The sequence below is a fragment of the Theobroma umbraticum genome, unplaced genomic scaffold, assembly GCF_002168275.2.
Source record: "Theobroma umbraticum cultivar Fairchild unplaced genomic scaffold, ASM216827v3 scaffold_44.0, whole genome shotgun sequence".
Taxonomy (NCBI): domain Eukaryota; kingdom Viridiplantae; phylum Streptophyta; class Magnoliopsida; order Malvales; family Malvaceae; genus Theobroma; species Theobroma umbraticum.
In genome coordinates, this window is record NW_018397255.1 from 11,150,390 (window position 1) to 11,158,197 (window position 7,808).

The 7,808-nt window shown below is 32.5% G+C and overlaps 1 pseudogene; it reads right to left on the reverse strand.

Annotated features, from left to right (window-relative positions):
• Positions 1 to 4,838: 4,838 nt before the first annotated feature.
• Positions 4,839 to 6,329, reverse strand: LOC110409704 (UDP-glycosyltransferase 74G1 pseudogene; annotated as a pseudogene).
• Positions 6,330 to 7,808: the final 1,479 nt, after the last annotated feature.

The following is a 7,808-nucleotide window of genomic DNA, read 5'->3' on the forward strand; positions in this document are numbered from 1 at the left end:
ATTATTTGTGTGTTTTTATTAATTTAATTATTAATAAATTATATGAAATATGTATGAGAAATATTGTTGTATATGTATACGGGTATGGATTCAGTTTCGGGTAACTGAGTATCCATGAATATCATTTTGAAATTTTTTTTACATAATTTGGTTTTTAAACAAGTTAGGGTAATTATAAGGTAATGGGGATATATTAGGCTTAGTGTTAAGGTAGTAATTTTTAAAACTATTCAGGTGGTTAACAGGGTTCGAGTACTTTATTTCTTATAGAATTAGGATTCAGGTACCTCAAAATTAACAGGTATCTCAAAATTATCGAGTACCTTACTCGTTGACAACCTTATATATTATCAGTGCATCAAACATAAACTCTTATTATTGTACACCATTAAACACTTATGGTTTCTATGCATGACCAAATCATTTGATGGGGAGTAAGTGAGTAACCATGTGGAAAGTAGTAGCCTTTGCAATTGAAGCTTAACCAAGAGGATTTAAGTTAAACTTTTCAAAAATAGAGACACAAAAAAGAGCTATGCATAATAAAATGCAACTATTTGGTCACTGTAAAGAGGTTCTTGTGGTAAGGAAAGGAAAAGTGTTGCAAATATGTAAAAGAATGCACTGGAGGTGACGGAGAGGAAGTTAAGAGTAATTCTTGAAGTACTGAGTGGTAGATGGAAGAACATAGGTGAGTAGTAGAGTAATGATTGAGAATAGGTAAAGAATAGATGAGCAATAAACTAATCGTATTACTAAAGTAGTAGAATAACACTGCGAATAAGTAAAGCATAAGCAAGTAGTAGAGTAAGGTTGAGATTAGGACGGAGAAAGACTAAGTCAAAGAGAGTTAGAGAGAGAAGCTTTGAGTGAAAATATGTTTGCTCTAGCTCTAGAAATCTCCTCTTTTCAAATCAATTATGAAAAATTGTGAAAGGGAAAAAAGGTACTTCAGGATAAGTTAAGAGAATAATCTCTTAACTACCTCCATGTCTAAGCCACTAAGCTAAACTCTGTAGAACATCTCAAGGTAAAAGTAATCCATGAACCCTATTACTTATTCCTAGTTACTTTCACTACTCTCCATATGAAGTAGTTATTTCACATAAAATAGTATTTCATTTGTTCTAGTTGCTCTCATTATTCTCTGTATAACATTACATTACAGTAAAACAATTTGTAGAGAAATAATAAGTTAGTAACCAAAATCAACTATCCACGGTCACTATATGTAGGAAACTAAATTAGGGAGAGAAACACTAAGTTTCTAACACTTTATACGGAGCACCAAAAAAAGAAATTCACTATTTTGCCTTAATTTCAAATAAGGAATTCCTCACAATACACTTGTTTTTCAAAATGAATTGTGAAAGTTTTATATATAGAGCCAAAAGAAATAATTACTCAAGAACAAGCTTTAATGCATATAATGAGAAACATGATTGAGAAAAATTTTAATAAATGTAATTGGTAACAGTTATTGAAACTCGTTAAGTGGATATTATGGTTTTATTGTATATACTGAGTAATGGTTAGAAACCCATTATGTGGTTATTGAAGTACTTCAGTAGAAGGTATGAGGGAAAATGTATGAAAGAACAAGGTAAGACCTTGAATCTAGGAATTTTAATACTTAATTTATTTTTTGGACAACCAACATATGAAACTATTCCATATCAAATTTACATAATTTTGAGGTGCAAATTGATTGGCCAAATCACCCAAAAACAGTGGCCTTAGTACTGCTGCTAGCAACAATGGTGTAGCTATGGTATTTAATTTAAAAACGGCTTTAAATCAGGGAATTAAGTCCTTAATTTTTATTTCTGGTCAGCTAACATATGAAACCTTACCATATTACATTTTCATGATTTTTGGATGCAAATTAGTCTTGATTCCATATATTTTTGTTGATAACAAAACATTTCTCATTCATTAATATCTAATCTTGTTATTTAAGTGTGCAGGATTTAATTTAATACCCTAACAAACTTGTTAATTAAAGGCAAATCAAGGAGCTTTCTAAGTTTAATGAAGAGTTAATCAATTAAGAGGGAAAGAGCAAGTAATGAATAAAAACAGAACCTTAGTAATTGATTATCAAGGGACTTTAATCAGTTAAGACATGGCTATGTGATAAGCTAAAGCAAAACAAAGATATGCTAATCGATTAAGAGGTTTGGTTAATCGGTTAAAGTATAAGATTCTAGTATCTTCAAGCATCAAAAATAAGTTTAAAAATATAGTTGACCGTTAAAGAGAACCAAAATAGAGAAGTTCAAAATTCAAAGATCTTCTAGTCTATTAAAGCTGATTTTAATCGGTTATGGTTGAAGGAAGTAAAGCTTCAATCAGTTAAGGGAAGAGCTAACCGATTAAAGGAAGACTTCTATGTGGAGAAGTGAAAACAAAAAGTTTATAATCTGTTAGAGCTTGTAATAACCAGTTAGAGGAAGTCTGCTGAAGAAGAGAAGTTTGAAGACAGAGACTCTTAATCGGTCATAGTAGAGAACACAGTAGTAGCATAATGCAAGTTAGAGAAGCTGCAATCGGTTAGAGCTGCTTGTAACTGATTAGCCAAAGTCTATCTGCTTTTTAGAATTTAAACATTAGAGGACAAAATAACAGCTTGAAGTGCATTAGAGTTGTTTCTAATAGCTATAAACTATCTCCAATAGAAAAATTTGACTTCTCAAATATAAAAGAAAGCTCCAATAGTCAAAGAAAGTAGATTTGAAGAGAAAAGAGCTACTTTTGAGCAAAAAGTCAAATATTCTTCACCAAAAACACTTGTTCTTCATTCCAAATCCAAAAAAAGTGTTTGACTTTGATTACAACCTATCTAGCCTTGTAAAGATACTTAATTGTACTTCTTTTTCTTCTCTTTCTTGAAAAATTAGAGTATGAGAAGTACTCTAAAGATTGTTACAAGGGATTAGAGCTTGGGTTGCAAGCTTACTTTGTAAAAACTTGATGAAAGTTGTTACTTCCACCCGTATAGTGAAGCTGAGATAAAAATCCTTAATTAAGATATCAAAGTAGTGGATGTAAGTCAAAGGGACCGAACCACTATAAAAACTCTTGCATTGCCCACTTCTTTTTACCTTTCGTTACTTGGTGTCTTGTAATTCTAACAAGTCTTAGTCTTTTCCTTCATCTAGTTGATTAAGAGTTTTACAAACTCTAAAAGGCTAAACAGAAAATTTTTTAGTGCTATTCAATCCCTTTTAGCACTCCAACAGGACCAATAATTAGCTGCTCAAAATATTCAAAAATTGTGACCTATGTTTGTTGGACATAGTCATGATTTCAGCCATTTATGTGGCTTTATGGTGGCACAAATTTAGGGATTTAATTTCTTAATTTTAGTCTTCTTATTAGTCAACTTTTGAACTCATTTCAAACTTCAAAAACCAGCCAATAAGTGCAACAAATTGCCCAAAATTAGGCCTTCTTTAAGTTACCAAACTTAGCTTAAACTATGACCTGAACGCTGCTGCCAGCAGCAGTTTCAGCCACGATTTTATGATTTTTACTCCACCGTTTGCTATTGATCGGCAATTCTCTTGGAACTATTCCAATGTGCATTGCTCCCAAATTTTTTCAGCAATTTTAGAGGCCTCAAAACCCCTTTTAAAAGCTGAAAACTGGACCACTAGCTAAGTTGGACAAAATCCAATTCTGTCACCCAAACCGCATCATATTGCCATAAAATCGAATTTGATTTTTCCAAATTATTTTGTGCATCTGATGCGTTCTCAATCTTCAAAATTAAGACACTAAAAATCAGATTAAAATATTCAAAACCAAAATTTAAAATTTACAAATCAAATCTGTCTAGAAAATTGAAATGATTTAAAAATAGATTTAAAAAATTTTAAATCGTTACTAGCTTGAAGCCGAACACCTCATACCCATTTTAAACATTGAGTTAACAACAATGAGACGTAGTTTTGTTTTACCCTTTTGATCACCTAGTCAATAAGTAATATCTTTCTTTAATTAGGTTTTAATTGATTAATAATTCTTCTATTTAATTTTTATTTTTGAAAGGAAAAAAAATTCTATTTGGAAAAAAGGAAAAACAAAACTTTTAAAGGATACACACAAAGTTTATAATTTTTTTAAATGACAAAATGCATTATTAAAAGTAATTATTTTATAAGTGACATGTCACGTTTTAATCATTTGTTAATTTTAAATCACTTATGATATTGTTTCTTTATCATTTGTTTTTATTTTATAACAATTTTTTAAAAAATTAAATAATAAATAATAAAAGTATGACCCAAAAAATAAGATATCATTTGTAAAAGAATATCGTTAAAATGGAAATCTTTGTACTCATGTCCTGATCCCAGTAGTGTAGTCCTCTCTCTCTCTCTCTTTTGCGAAACATATTAATAACGAATTAAAAAATTGATTTTATACAATTTCTATGCCAAAAATAAATGATTAAAAAATTTGAATTCACAAAACAAGAGAGAAATATTCTTTGTCATTGTCATGTAACTCGAAATACCAAAAAAGAAAAAAAAGGCAAAGAATGTCTTACCAAGAATAATTATCAGTTTTCGTCTCGCTGGAGTTCACAGCTTCTCTGCCACTCTATTTTCGTACAAATTCGTTCTAGTTGAGAATGATTATACATGCAGCAAGTGTTCTTATTAAATTCAAAAGTATTTATTCATTTTTTTAAAATTAAAAAAAAAGAATATTTGAAATCTGTGTTTTAAGTAAGAAAATAATATACTAATCAATAAATTAAATACTTATATATTTCATTTATTCAATTTAATTGAAATAAAGTTGAACAGATAAATTTCGAAGACATCACACTAGTCACCGAGTAGTTTAGTTACAAATTCATCGATATTTTTATCTGAACTTCCACCTTCATCAACTGCCTTTCTAGCCAAATTCTTCCACTTGCTTGCATTCTTCCTAGCCTCTTTGCCCTTTTCTCCTTCCGTTGATTCCTTTATGCAATGCTTAACAATCTCTCTCGTCACTAAACCATTCTCTTCATCAGAGCGAGCTCTCATTCCGATTTCCCACACATCCTCTACATACTTGGCATTAGTGCCTTGGTCCGTCCATTGAGGCATTGCCAGCAGTGGAACTCCAAGACTCAATGCTTCAAGAACCGAATTAAAGCCGCAATGGGTAAGAAAGCAACCTATCGACTCATGAGACAGCACCTCCAACTGAGGGCACCAACTCACCACCAAACCCTTCTCCGCCGTCTCCTCTATGAAATTTTTTGGCAGCTTGGCCTGCTCCGACTCCCTCACAACCCACATGAAGTAGCAATTGCTCCCTTTCAATCCCCAAGCTAGCTCTGCCATTTGCACAACATCTAGTTCTGCCATGCTTCCAAATGACACGTAAACGACTGAACTTTTTGGCTTCCCACTTAGCCAATTCATACAAGTGCCGGTCTTTGGCTTGAAGAGATGCATGCCATAGTGTTTGTCATTTTCGAGTCTTCTGTCCAAGTACATAGACGGAATAGTTGGTCCTATGGTCATCACATTCCAGAATTGTGACATCCAATCCACGGCCTAATAAAAATCCACAAGGACAAAACCAGCTTTTAGGATCGATCTAGTTATTACAATTAATCTATAAGTCAGTGTCTAAAAAAATAAAAAACAAAGAAATACGAACTATACCTCTTTCTCCAAGTCGTAGAAAATGTTAAGAAACACCCAATCAGCTTCGTCAATATTGGAAAACTGATGATTCACAACCACATCAAACCAAGCCGGATACGATCCATGATGGCAAACAAAAGATGGTAACTCGGAAACTTCAAGTGGAGGCAATCCAGGGAGAGAAACTTTAGGCCCCGGCAATGGCAGCTGAAGAAGTCCCTTGCTAACATGGTAATACACGCTGTTGACAGCACAAGCTTGAGTAAAAAACGCAGCGGTCCTTATCCCAAACTGCTTTGCAACATCAAGTGCAAAATCCAAAAACGCATCATAGACAATGGCATCAATAGGATGGCCAGCATCAACAAGTTTCTTGATTAAACTTGCTAAACTCTTAGAGCCTACGGACCAGAAAGTTGGCAGGTAGACGTCAGGGCTCCCAGCCTGATTATACCCGCCTTCATCAAAGCCATCGGATATGGTCTGGATATCAATAGAGCTGGTTGGGTCGGAAAACGTGGTCTTGGAGAGGAAGACGGTAGAGACTAGAGTGGCTTTGACGCCTTTGGAGACTAAGCGTTTAGCGAATTGGAGCATAGGGTTTATGTGACCTTGGGCAGGGAAAGGAAAGATTAGAACATGAGCTTTTTTGGCTTTGTTTTCGTGCCCCATTTTTCTCTCTATTCAGGATCAGTTTGCTGAGGCTCAATTTCACCACTCTTGGCTGCCCCTGCTATGCAATTCCCTCCCTCAGAGATGACAACTTATAGCGAGTGCTCCTAATGCCACGTGCATGCACGTGGGAATGATGAATATAAACTAGGAATTAACAAGCAACCATTTCATAACTTTTTTTAATCGAAAAAAGATATTTCGAATCTGGTTTTTTTAACAAGAAAAACGTAACTTTTTAACTAGATGTACTTCTACCATCATAGTTGTAGTGCATTTATTTTGATTACAGCTAGCCATAGTTAAGTTTATTTTGTGCCGTACAAGCCTGTTGTACTTCTTTTTATATATATATATGCCTGTAGAACTTCATTAGCAATTTTTTCTTTTATGCATAATAAGTTGAAAGCGTAAGTTTTCACTATTAACCAATGCAGATGCTATGTTTCATTAGGAGATATTAACACGTTAATACTTCGTATATTGAAGTTGGAAACATGAGCTCTTGAGAAGCCACGTGGCATTTGTGTTCTGAAGAGGAAGAAATGAATACTTGCACAGTTAACTTGAAAACGTGAACTCTCTTGGCATATATATTTATATATATATGGATCCTGAAGAATAAAAAAACGACGACGTGCTCCATGAGCGAACTCTGTGACCTGGTTTTGCCCCAGGTGTTTCTCTTCTGTCCTCTTTTTGATTTGGGCATTGACTTCTGAGTGCTTCTTTCTGTTTTTTTTTTTTTTCTTTTGCATGTGTTTCTTCCTTCTTTATCCGGCACTTCTCTCATGTGAGTGCTGCTTCAATCAAGGGCTAGAGTCGTCTTTTCCTCTATAGGCGTTCTGGTTTTCACATCGTGTGTTCTTGTTTTCGGGGTGCTCTGCATGATCTCTCGAAGAAATCATGGAGATATGTAAATCTCTTAAAATCCAAGAATTAAGTACTCTGAATCTTTCAAAGATGTTATGGAGATACCATCCGAAATACACTTAACACGCAATAGCCAATGCCATCAACAAAACTCAAGGTGAACGCTATAGTAAGTTTAATTTTACTGTAAAATCAATAAATAAAATTTTAAAAAATAATAAAAATTTGTTTAATAGGTTACAAGTAAATAATATATATAATTTTTAAATTTATTTATTTTAGGATAACAATGTAAATAATTTTTAACTTTATTTAGTTTATTTAAAAGTTATTTAATTTTTAATTTTATTTTATTTTTAACTTTCAACTATGAGAATATTATTTTTTAATATTAAAATTATATTTAATTAATTAATGTAATAAAACTTATTATTATCACTTGTTACGTTAACTCTTACATATTTACGTTAAGATTTTAATTTTTTTTATTTCACTTTTATAAGATTTTATATTAATTCTTATAATTTTATGTCAAACCTTTTCAATAGTAATTTTTAACTATAATTATCTTTATCTTTATTATTTTTTATTTAAAATAAAAATTTG